This window comes from Penaeus vannamei, chromosome 34 (genome assembly GCF_042767895.1).
Source record: "Penaeus vannamei isolate JL-2024 chromosome 34, ASM4276789v1, whole genome shotgun sequence".
Lineage (NCBI taxonomy): Eukaryota > Metazoa > Arthropoda > Malacostraca > Decapoda > Penaeidae > Penaeus > Penaeus vannamei.
In genome coordinates this window covers 9,043,028-9,055,527 of record NC_091582.1, presented here as the reverse complement: position 1 = coordinate 9,055,527, position 12,500 = coordinate 9,043,028, and the positions used below count along the sequence as shown (strand labels likewise).

At 48.5% G+C, this 12,500-nt stretch overlaps 1 protein-coding gene across 1 annotated transcript in view; it reads left to right on the top strand.

Annotated features, from left to right (window-relative positions):
- mub (poly(rC)-binding protein mub) overlaps positions 1–12,500 on the top strand; it is a gene marked incomplete in the record, with an annotated part of 523,509 nt that overhangs the window by 70,254 nt on the left and 440,755 nt on the right. The window contains 1 exon segment of the mRNA XM_070113255.1: positions 4,931–4,967.

The following is a 12,500-nucleotide window of genomic DNA, read 5'->3' as shown; positions in this document are numbered from 1 at the left end:
TGTTGTGAATGTCTATTTGTATTAAAGCAGAATAAATAGAATGAATAAAAGAAAATGGCAAAGAACCAGCTGTGTACTCGGACACTTTTCAGGGGACACAAAAGAATAGGGTTTACTTTTTCGCGAGTTCCGTATTGTCTTGTCAGAGGCCTAAACTTGGAATTTCCTTGGGAAAGACGAGCAACTTCGGCGAGGGAGAGTTTCTGCTAAGTTGTCCTAAGCTTGTTTTTACAGGATTAATTCAACATTTTTCTCAGATTTCCTCATTAGAATTACATCGTTGTTGTTGCCAATAGCAGTGACACGCACGCACGCACGCACGCACGCACGCACGCACGCACACATGCACGCACAAACACACACACACACACACACACACACACACACACACACACACACACACACACACACACATACACATACACATACACATACACATACACATACACATACACACACACACACACACACACACACACACACACACACACACACACACACACACACACACACACACACACACACACACACACACACACACACATTTTGGGTTGCGTATTGTGCAGAAAGTGGATGAATAGATGAATGAAAACGAAATTAAATTTCTTTCACACTGAAATAGAATGCGTTGTAAATTATCGTCCCATGAAGTTTATTTGACTGATGATTATTTTGCGTTAAGTTTGATCGGTTTATATAGAGGTAGCTTTTTTTTGCAAGATTTAGGATTTATGCGTACGTATTCGGGAGAATATATTTGACAGTGATATTATATGTATGATTGCCATTAACTGGGGTTAATTTACAGGTGCGGGAACATGACACGTAATATGCCGTAATTTCCGGTGAAGTGATAATCCGTTAATCACTTTATTAAGCAAATCGGCAAACTGAAAAAAAAAAAAAAATCGTGTCAGATAGGTCCGTTGGGCGGAGGGCATAGTGGCAGGGAGGGAGGGTATGTGGTATGTGGTATTGTGGAATTAGGCTGTGGGAGAGGGTGAGGGTGAGGGGAGTATGTGGTGTGAATGAGACAGGGGCGACGGTATGTGGTATGAGGTATTGTGGAAGGAGGTTGCGAGTGTGTGGTTGGGGGGAAGACAAAGGGGTATGCTATGAGTTCTACGAGTTATTACGGAAAATGGTTTAAAGGAAGGGGTGTAAATAGGAAAGGTGGGGGTTGGTATTTGGTATCGCGGGAAAACGGGGTCGAAAGGTATGTGTATATGAGGCATTACAGAAATGGCTTCCGAGAGGTGAAAGGACATGGGTGGGCAGCGGTTTGTTGTGTAAGGCATCGGGGAGACGGTCGTTGGAATAGATTGAAGGAAAGTGTATGTTATGAAGGGCATTGTTGAGATACTGATACACTGTTTACAATATCTTTCTTAACATAGGACTTCTCACGTGACTTATTTAAAAAGGTAAACGCGATGTGAATGAATGGAAGGCTTCGAACTTTATTGTTAATAAGCCGAAAATAGGATGCAGGTGATTTACATATATGCGTAACCACGAAAAAAACTTGGATGTCAGGACCTGGCAATACTTTTTCTTTCCAGCTATTTATGTATGCACGCATTGTAGCCGCTGATTTATTCTTTTAATTTAGCGTGCTGAACGATGTATGTTTGTAGAATCTTTATTGTAGAAAAAGCGACCCTATTCAGATCCCACATGAATCCGAGGAGCGTGTTATTAGTTCCAAGTCGGCCTTTTATGACAGCCCTTGGCCCGATCCCCATACAGATGCAGGCGATGTAGCCCGCCTGGCCCCGATATAAGAACTATTGCTTCTGCTATGAACCCCGGAAGCACTTTCATGTTCCCCTTCGCCGTCCACCCCCCGCCATGCCTCCCGGGGCGATCGGATTTCATGACAGTGTTGACGAACGTTCCGCAAGTTGAATGCGGTCTCGTGCAATCGTAAGGACCACTTGGATGGGTTTGCACAGAGATAAGTAGTATGATTGTAGATACATTGTCAAAGCTGTTTTTTTGTTTTTTCTGTAGCTCGTTCTTTTGGCGATTCGCACCTTTAAGGATGTTTGTCTTGCGTGCTGTAAGAATTCTGTTGTGTTTTCACATTTATTGTTTTCTTACTTTTTCGTTTTACCGTCATTGCACTTTACTTTTTTTTGTTATAGCAGGTGAAGAGCAACATTGAGATTTATTGAACCGTAAAGCCACCTGGTCTTATTATTGTCACTGCTTGACACGTGATTCTATATACATTTTTTTCTGTTTATATTTTTTCTGTTAACTTTTTTTTCTCGGTTTGGTCAAAGTGGTATAAAAATCTGTTCCAGTAAATTGACATTTTTTCCGAATACAAATACCTGTTTGATTCGGATACTGTCGATAACAGCAGTGTAGTGGAAGCGCATGGCAGTTTCTGCAATTTTGGGTTTTCTTTTTTAACTTTATCAAATAGCCAGATCTCTAACCGCTTTCCGTTGGTTTTTCGCATTCGTATCGGAGACTCGAGACGGATCAAAGCCGCTGCCAGCCGATACAGCTCTACTCGGCTTCATACAAGTGTGTATAAATTCCGGTATCCATTAATGCACCTGCCATCTCCATAATCCATAATGGACGCGTAGATTTGAACAATATGTAACCGCGTTGAGTCGGCGCGAGCGATGGGGCGCGTGGCCCTTCATCCAAGAAACCCGGCTTCACCCTCTCCTCCGACGCCCCCAGGTGACCGGACTACCTGTGGGAATAGGACTAGAGTTGAGGGTAAATAGCATGGGGCGAAGTGTCTCCTGGCGTACGCCCCTCACCTCGAGCCTAATCAGGGCGTCGTTGTCCCGCTCGCAGGATGGCGGCGCCGCGGGACGAGGGAACACGGAACGGGACTCACGCTCGCGAGATATGTGAATGATATTGTAGGTGAATGGAGCGATCTGTCGTGTTGTTAGGCTTCCCGTGCGCCTTGCGGGAGAGGGATGTTTGCACCGTGTCATGGCCGCTGTTTGCATTCGGTTGGGTGGGCAGCGCCGAAATTGAAGCGTAATGATTTTTACGGTATGCAGTTTATGCGGGGAATTTCTATATCGCAAACGATTTCCCGCGAAATTTCGATATCGCAAAGATTTCACACGTGAAATGTTTATGTAATGAAATTTATGCGAGAAATTTGAATATATATGAAATTAACGCATGAATTTCGATATCATAAGTTTATACTGGGCCAACCTTGTTTCCCCTCCATTGCTTTACAGTTTGTTTGTAGATTGACTTTCTCTTGGAGCCCCCCTCCCCCACATTCTTTTTTTTTTTTTTTACTTTTTTCCCTTTCCTTTTCCTTTCTTAGCTTTCACTACAGCCTCTCTTTTCGTCTATTAACTTCCACTGCTGCCGCCCTCCTACGTCTCTCGTCTTCTCTTCCTTTTCCATTTTCTTCCGCTCCTCATTTTCTTTTCCCATTTTCTTCCCCCACATTTTTTTTCCCTCTTTTTCTTCCCCCTCTTACCCTCCCCTCTACGCATTCCTTTCTTCCTCCCCTCTTCCCTTTTTTTTTCTTCCTCCTCTTCACTTTGTTTTCTTCCTTCTCTTCCTCTCCTCACTTCCTTTTCATCCTCTCCTTCTCACTTCCTTTTCTTCCTCTTTCTCACTTCCTTTTCTTCCTCCCCTCTTCGTTTTTTTCCTCGTTTTTATGATTTCTACTCTTCCTCCTTTTTCTTATTCATACTCTTCCTCCCCGTCTTTTCCTCCTCCTCGTTTTCCTCCTATCCTACCTCCTCCCCGTTTTCCTCCTATCCTACCTCCTCCCTCTACCTCTTTTTAGGGACGGCCATTCATTATAGAAGCTTGAAAGATTCGGTTCATCAAGGCGGATTATTTTCGGTATTCGAACTGATCCTGACTTCTCAGCCGTTTCATTCAGAGGAATGCGAATGCCTCTTCATCCGGGGCCTGGGTGGATATGGGCGTCATAATTGCGGCTCGTGTTTCTTCTTTTCTGTTGGTGTTGGCTGAGGAGACCGGTGGATTGGCGGCTGTCTCCGTTCTCTTGGCTCTTTTTTTCCCTTTCTATCTTTTTCTTTCTTCTCTTCTCTTTCTTCTTTCTTCTCTTCTCTTCTCCTCTTTCTTCTTTTTTTCTCTTCTCTTCTCCTCTCTCCTTTATTTTCCTCTCTTTCTCTTTTCTCTCCTCTTTCTTTTTTTTCTTTTCTCTCCTCTCTCTTTTTTCTCCTTCTTTCTCTCTTTTTTCTCTTTTTTCCTGTCTTTCTCTCCCTCTCTTTTTTTCCTCTCTCTCTCTCTCTCTCTCTCTCTCTTATTCTCTCTCTCTCTCTTATTCTCTCTCTCTCTCTTATTCTCTCTCTCTCTCTTATTCTCTCTCTCTCTCTTATTCTCTCTCTCTCTCTCTCTCTTTTTCTCTCTCTCTCTCTCTCTCTCTCTCTCTCTCTCTCTCTCTCTCTCTCTCTCTCTCTCTCTCTCTCTCTCTCTCTCTCTCTCTTCCTTCCCCTCTCTCTCTTCCTTCCTCCCTCTCTTCCTTCCCCCTTCCTTCTCCCTCTCTTCCTTCACCCTTCCTTCTCCCTCTCACTCACTCTTTTCCTCCATCTCTGTTTCTCTTTTTTTGTATTTTTCACCTCTGTCTCTATCCTCCTTTCGTCCTTCTCCCTCTCTGTCTTTTTGCTCCTCCAAGTGTCCCCTACAGCACCTCATCAATTATTGATTCTTTTGATGTTGATAAAATTAATAAGCGTTGATTTCATATGTCATATCTTGTCACTTCAAAGCACATGGATTATAAACGTTACTTTACATGTGAATATTTGAAGGGAAATGAAGGAGTAATATAATCCTCTGCTTATTTACAGAAACCCATGCATTAATTACAGGTTATGTTTTACAAGAACATAAAAAAAGAATATAGAAGATCCAAAAGAATATAAAAGTTAATGTATATTTTCTTCTTTTGCAGGTTAGTGGCTGGTTGGCCTGGAAGCCGAGCTGTGAAGGTGAGCTTTGCTTGTGTCTCGCCTTGAGCGTGGAATGCGTGAGAAAGGTTCACTTAGATTAGATTACTCCTCTGATCATCGATTCCATTAGTCTTGCGTCCCACGTCGAGGGTGACTGAAGACAGGTCCGAATTGAAAAGCGATTTGTGGATGATTGCCTATTTCCTCTTTATTTATTCATTTGTTTATTTCTTTATTTCTTTATTTATTTTGTGGGGGTATTTTAAGATATGTAGATATAAGATATTTATCCATTTGTTTATTTGTTTATTTCTTTATTTATTTTGTGTTTGTGTTTTTAGATATATAAATATCCGTTTTACCGTGTTTATTCGGCAATGCCTCTATTCGTAAAGCATTCCACGCCTCTTCCGGAGATTGACAGATGACAGGCGAGACCAAAGAATCGGACAGCTCGCTTGCGCATGGATAACGTCAGGCATTACGAGGAAAAAACAAACAGGAATGAAGGCTGGCTTTTATTACCTAATGCCCAGGTGAGACGCGAGGTATGTCTGGCGGTGGTGGCTTGTGATAGCCTGCTGGTCGTCGCGCGTGATTCGTTCCAGATGAGACACGGAGGAAAGGAAAGAAAACGAATAGAAGGCAGGGGAAAGGGGAGGAGGTGCGAAGGGAGAAGAGCGAGAGGGAGATGGGGGTAAGAGGGAGAGAGAGAGAGAAGGGAAGGATTAAGTAAGAGATAAGTAGAAAGACGTCCGAGCGCATGCTGGGGCGTCGAGAGAAAGAGAAAGAGTAATTCGAGGGCACTTTTGTAGTGTTGATATTCAGTGACGGTTCAAGTAGAGGCAGACAGGCTGACTTATGCAATTCGTCTTCAGGTTCTTGGTAAAGATGACGGTGACGAAGGTGGACGTGGTAATAATGGTGATGTACGAGGGGGCAGCTGAAAAGGAGAAGTAGAAGGGAAGAGGAGGACTGATGTATAGAGGAGAAAGGAACGGAAGGTCCCTAATGGATGGAAGGGGCGCAGAGAGGAGGAGAGTAAGGAGGAGGAGGGAGGGGATATGGAAGAGGAGAAAAGGAAGAGTGAAGAGGAGAAGGGTCAGATTCGGAGACAAAATAAGAGAGGGAAGGGGGTATTGACAGAAGGAGGGAAATGGGAGAAGTGTAGAAAGGATGATGGAAATGAAGACATAAAAAGGGAGAGAGAGGAGGAAGTAGAAACGAATTCAGAGAATAAGATGGGGAAACCCGAGAATATAGGGGAGTAGGAAACGAACGGAGGAAGGAGGAAGACAGAGAAGATAAACGGAGAGAAAGGCAAAAAGATTTAGGAGGAAAAAAAGACCTAAGAAGAATATATTTATGAAAAAAGGCAAGAGAGGTGATTTATGAAGAAGTGCAATTTCCGATAATTGAGGGAGATGGAGGGATAATGGCGGGATGAAGACGTAGGGATATATATGGATATAAGAAGGAACCGTAGGCCTCTGACCGGCTTTCCCCAATTTGGCCCTCTCCTTTTTCTTCCTTTCCGCCCGCTCGCTTTTCCCCTCGCCCTCTCGCGTTTTCCTTCGTCCTCTCGCATTTCCCTTCGTCCTCTCGCGTTTCCCTTGGTCCTTTCGCGTTTCCCTTGGTCCTCTCGCGTTTCCCTTGGTCCTCTCGCGTTTCTCTTGGTCCTCTCGCGTTTTCCTTCGTCCCCTCGCGTTTCCCTTGGTCCTCTTGCGTTTCCATTCGTCCTCTCGCGTTTCCCTTGGTCCTCTCGCGTTTCCCTTGGTCCTCTCGCGTTTCCCTTGGTCCTCTCGCGTTTCTCTTGGTCCTCTCGCGTTTCCCTTGGTCCTCTTGCGTTTCCATTCGTCCTCTCGCGTTTCCCTTGGTCCTCTCGCGTTTTCCTTCGTCCCCTCGCGTTTCCCTTGGTCCTCTTGCGTTTCCATTCGTCCTCTCGCGTTTCCCTTGGTCCTCTCGCGTTTTCCTTCGTCCCCTCGCGTTTCCCTTGGTCCTCTCGCGTTTCCCTTGGTCCTCTTGCGTTTCCATTCGTCCTCTCGCGTTTCCCTTGGTCCTCTCGCGTTTTCCTTCGTCCCCTCGCGTTTCCCTTGGTCCTCTTGCGTTTCCATTCGTCCTCTCGCGTTTCCCTTGGTCCTCTCGCGTTTTCCTTCGTCCCCTCGCGTTTCCCTTGGTCCTCTCGCGTTTCCCTTGGTCCTCTCGCGTTTCCCTTGGTCCTCTCGCGTTTCCCTTGGTCCTCTCGCGTTTCTCTTGGTCCTCTCGCGTTTCCCTTGGTCCTCTTGCGTTTCCATTCGTCCTCTCGCGTTTCCCTTGGTCCTCTCGCGTTTTCCTTCGTCCCCTCGCGTTTCCCTTGGTCCTCTTGCGTTTCCATTCGTCCTCTCGCGTTTCCCTTGGTCCTCTCGCGTTTTCCTTCGTCCCCTCGCGTTTCCCTTGGTCCTCTCGCGTTTCCCTTGGTCCTCTTGCGTTTCCATTCGTCCTCTCGCGTTTCCCTTGGTCCTCTCGCGTTTTCCTTCGTCCCCTCGCGTTTCCCTTGGTCCTCTTGCGTTTCCATTCGTCCTCTCGCGTTTCCCTTGGTCCTCTCGCGTTTTCCTTCGTCCCCTCGCGTTTCCCTTGGTCCTCTCGCGTTTCCCTTGGTCCTCTCGCGTTTCCCTTGGTCCTCTCGCGTTTCCCTTGGTCCTCTCGCGTTTCCCTTGGTCCTCTCGCGTTTCCCTTGGTCCTCTCGCGTTTCCCTTGGTCCTCTCGCGTTTCCCTTGGTCCTCTCGCGTTTTCCTTCGTCCCCTCGCGTTTCCCTTGGTCCTCTTGCGTTTCCATTCGTCCTCTCGCGTTTCCCTTGGTCCTCTCGCGTTTTCCTTCGTCCCCTCGCGTTTCCCTTGGTCCTCTCGCGTTTCCCTTGGTCCTCTTGCGTTTCCATTCGTCCTCTCGCGTTTCCCTTGGTCCTCTCGCGTTTCCCTTGGTCCCCTCGCGTTTCCCTTGGTCCTCTTGCGTTTCCATTCGTCCTCTCGCGTTTCCCTTGGTCCTCTCGCGTTTTCCTTCGTCCCCTCGCGTTTCCCTTGGTCCTCTCGCGTTTCCCTTGGTCCTCTTGCGTTTCCATTCGTCCTCTCGCGTTTCCCTTGGTCCTCTCGCGTTTTCCTTCGTCCCCTCGCGTTTCCCTTGGTCCTCTTGCGTTTCCATTCGTCCTCTCGCGTTTCCCTTGGTCCTCTCGCGTTTTCCTTCGTCCCCTCGCGTTTCCCTTGGTCCTCTTGCGTTTCCATTCGTCCTCTCGCGTTTCCCTTGGTCCTCTCGCGTTTTCCTTCGTCCCCTCGCGTTTCCCTTGGTCCTCTTGCGTTTCCATTCGTCCTCTCGCGTTTCCCTTGGTCCTCTCGCGTTTCCCTTGGTCCTCTCGCGTTTCCCTTGGTCCTCTCGCGTTTCCCTTGGTCCTCTTGCGTTTCCATTCGTCCTCTCGCGTTTCCCTTGGTCCTCTCGCGTTTTCCTTCGTCCCCTCGCGTTTCCCTTGGTCCTCTCGCGTTTCCCTTGGTCCTCTTGCGTTTCCATTCGTCCTCTCGCGTTTCCCTTGGTCCTCTCGCGTTTTCCTTCGTCCCCTCGCGTTTCCCTTGGTCCTCTTGCGTTTCCATTCGTCCTCTCGCGTTTCCCTTGGTCCTCTCGCGTTTTCCTTCGTCCCCTCGCGTTTCCCTTGGTCCTCTTGCGTTTCCATTCGTCCTCTCGCGTTTCCCTTGGTCCTCTCGCGTTTTCCTTCGTCCCCTCGCGTTTCCCTTGGTCCTCTCGCGTTTCCCTTGGTCCTCTTGCGTTTCCATTCGTCCTCTCGCGTTTCCCTTGGTCCTCTCGCGTTTTCCTTCGTCCCCTCGCGTTTCCCTTGGTCCTCTTGCGTTTCCATTCGTCCTCTCGCGTTTCCCTTGGTCCTCTCGCGTTTCCCTTGGTCCTCTCGCGTTTCCCTTGGTCCTCTTGCGTTTCCATTCGTCCTCTCGCGTTTCCCTTGGTCCTCTCGCGTTTTCCTTCGTCCCCTCGCGTTTCCCTTGGTCCTCTCGCGTTTCCCTTGGTCCTCTTGCGTTTCCATTCGTCCTCTCGCGTTTCCCTTGGTCCTCTCGCGTTTTCCTTCGTCCCCTCGCGTTTCCCTTGGTTCTCTCCCGTTTCCATTCGTCCTCTCGCGTTTCCCTTGGTCCTCTCGCGTTTTCCTTCGTCCCCTCGCGTTTCCCTTGGTCCTCTCGCGTTTCCCTCGGTCCTCTCGCGTTTCCCTTGGTCCTCTCGCGTTTCCCTTGGTCCTCTTGCGTTTCCATTCGTCCTCTCGCGTTTCCCTTGGTCCTCTCGCGTTTCCCTTGGTCCTCTTGCGTTTCCATTCGTCCTCTCGCGTTTCCCTTGGTCCTCTCGCGTTTTCCTTCGTCCCCTCGCGTTTCCCTTGGTCCTCTTGCGTTTCCATTCGTCCTCTCGCGTTTCCCTTGGTCCTCTCGCGTTTTCCTTCGTCCCCTCGCGTTTCCCTTGGTCCTCTCGCGTTTCTCTTGGTCCTCTCGCGTTTCCCTTCGTCCCCTCGCGTTTCCCTTGGTCCTCTCGCGTTTCCCTTGGTCCTCTCGCGTTTCCCTTGGTCCTCTTGCGTTTCCATTCGTCCTCTCGCGTTTCCCTTGGTCCTCTCGCGTTTCCCTTGGTCCTCTTGCGTTTCCATTCGTCCTCTCGCGTTTCCCTTGGTCCTCTCGCGTTTTCCTTCGTCCCCTCGCGTTTCCCTTGGTCCTCTTGCGTTTCCATTCGTCCTCTCGCGTTTCCCTTGGTCCTCTCGCGTTTTCCTTCGTCCCCTCGCGTTTCCCTTGGTCCTCTCGCGTTTCTCTTGGTCCTCTCGCGTTTCCCTTCGTCCTCTCGCGTTTCCCTTGGTCCTCTCGCGTTTCCCTTGGTCCTCTTGCGTTTCCATTCGTCCTCTCGCGTTTCCCTTGGTCCTCTCGCGTTTTCCTTCGTCCCCTCGCGTTTCCCTTGGTCCTCTCGCGTTTCCCTTGGTCCTCTCGCGTTTCCCTCGGTCCTCTCGCGTTTCCCTTCGTCCTCTCGCGTTTTCCTTCGTCCCCTCGCGTTTCCCTTGGTCCTCTCGCGTTTCCCTTGGTCCTCTCGCGTTTCCCTTGGTCCTCTCGCGTTTCCCTTGGTCCTCTCGCGTTTCCCTTGGTCCTCTCGCGTTTCCCTTGGTCCTCTCGCGTTTTCCTTCGTCCCCTCGCGTTTCCCTTGGTCCTCTTGCGTTTCCATTCGTCCTCTCGCGTTTCCCTTGGTCCTCTCGCGTTTCCCTTGGTCCTCTCGCGTTTCCCTTGGTCCTCTCGCGTTTCTCTTGGTCCTCTCGCGTTTCCCTTGGTCCTCTCGCGTTTCTCTTGGTCCTCTCGCGTTTCCCTTGGTCCTCTTGCGTTTCCATTCGTCCTCTCGCGTTTCCCTTGGTCCTCTCGCGTTTCCCTTGGTCCTCTCGCGTTTCCCTTGGTCCTCTCGCGTTTCCCTTGGTCCTCTCGCGTTTCCCTTGGTCCTCTCGCGTTTCCCTTGGTCCTCTCGCGTTTCCCTTGGTCCTCTCGCGTTTCCCTTGGTCCTCTCGCGTTTCCCTTGGTCCTCTCGCGTTTCCCTTGGTCCTCTCGCGTTTCCCTTGGTCCTCTCGCGTTTCCCTTGGTCCTCTCGCGTTTCCCTTGGTCCTCTCGCGTTTCCCTTGGTCCTCTCGCGTTTCCCTTGGTCCTCTCGCGTTTCCCTTGGTCCTCTCGCGTTTCCCTTGGTCCTCTCGCGTTTCCCTTGGTCCTCTCGCGTTTCCCTTGGTCCTCTCGCGTTTCCCTTGGTCCTCTCGCGTTTCCCTTGGTCCTCTCGCGTTTCCCTTGGTCCTCTCGCGTTTCCCTTGGTCCTCTCGCGTTTCCCTTGGTCCTCTCGCGTTTCCCTTGGTCCTCTCGCGTTTCCCTTGGTCCTCTCGCGTTTCCCTTGGTCCTCTCGCGTTTCCCTTGGTCCTCTCGCGTTTCCCTTGGTCCTCTCGCGTTTCCCTTGGTCCTCTCGCGTTTCCCTTGGTCCTCGCGTTTCCCCTCGCCTCGCTTTTCCTCTCGCCCTCTTGTTTTTCCCTTCGTCCTTTCGCCTTTCTCTTCGTCCTTTCGCCTTTCTCTTCGTCCTTTCGCCTTTCTCTTCGTCCTTTCGCCTTTCTCTTCGTCCTTTCGCCTTTCTCTTCGTCCTTTCGCCTTTCTCTTCGTCCTTTCGCCTTTCCTCTCGTTCTTTTTTCCCTCGCTCTCTCTCTCCCTTCATGTGTTTCCTTTTTTTTATATGCTCCTGGGATGTGCATTTGGTAGTTTGCTTTTTTCATATCATTTACTTTCTCACGAGAAAAAAATATCTGGTAAGAGTAAAGAAGCAAAGGTTGAAACTCATAATGAGTAGGACTAGCATTTTTTATGCAATGTCCCTGAGCATACAAAATAAGGCTCTCTATTATTGTATTGGTCGCGTGCCTTTAATTAATCAGTCCGCAGTCCCCAAGGTAAGAGAACAGGGCAAGTAAGACTATAAAGCGAATACCACATTTACAACATGCTGCATGTCTCCTTTTTATTCATGCTTTTTGCAAAGATGTTTTTTGGTGCATGACTCACGCGAGGGCGGTTCGGGAAGTAGCGAGCGGAAGGAATGTCGCGTTTGGGTGTGAGTGATTTTGTGAGGCCCGTGCTAATGAGAAGGGGCTGTGCTTTGAGGCGAGGCAGGGGACGCGGGGTGGAAGGGAGGGGGGAATGGCGCGCTCTTTGCTTCTTTTTGGTGTGGATAGTGTTGACAGTGATAGTCCTAATGATGATGATGGTGATAGTGAGGATGGTGGTAGTGAAAATGGTGATGTAATGATTGTGGAAGGGAATGGTACTAAGTATTGAAGGAATGACTGTGACTTCAGAAGTAGTAACCTTTAAGTAATGGGTGCTTATTTTGGTCTTTTTTTTTTAATCTTCATTGTATGCATTATACCTTGTTTATGACACTTGTATGTAAAGCTGAATCTTCATTTGTGCAACTGTGTGTCTGCACGAACACGCACACGCACGCTCACTCTTGTGTACTTATGTACATATCCGTGTGGGAGCTTGTATAAGCTTTGTGACGTTAATAATGCCCTCCCTTATCTTTATCACTTCAAGCGCACGCATATCATCTGAAGTTTTGGAAGGAAATCATTTTTAGATGTTAATTTTAGATAATGAAAGAAACATGGCACTAAACCTTGAAACTAATTCTTGGTCGTGAGCGGTATTTTAGGCAATATTTTGATTTCACGCACGTATGCAGACGCCGAGTACGACCCGTAAGTAATTGTTTATATTTATTTAAAAATCTGATTTGGTGGACGGCGTGTGGAACGGGGGGAAGGAATGAGATTTTTCGCCTTTTTTCTCTCGTATGAAAGTTGTGACTGATTTTTTTCTCTTTTTTTTTGTAAGCTTTTCGCCATTATGTTCTGCTCCCTTTCTCTGTACTTTCGTGTTTCTCTTTCTTTTACTTTAGTTTTAGTTTCTACCCCATTATGGTTTGCCTTTCCCCATTACTTTCTTTGTCTTCTTTTGCTTTTTTTTATTTTTCTCATTTAATTATATTTCGCCCTTTCCGCTT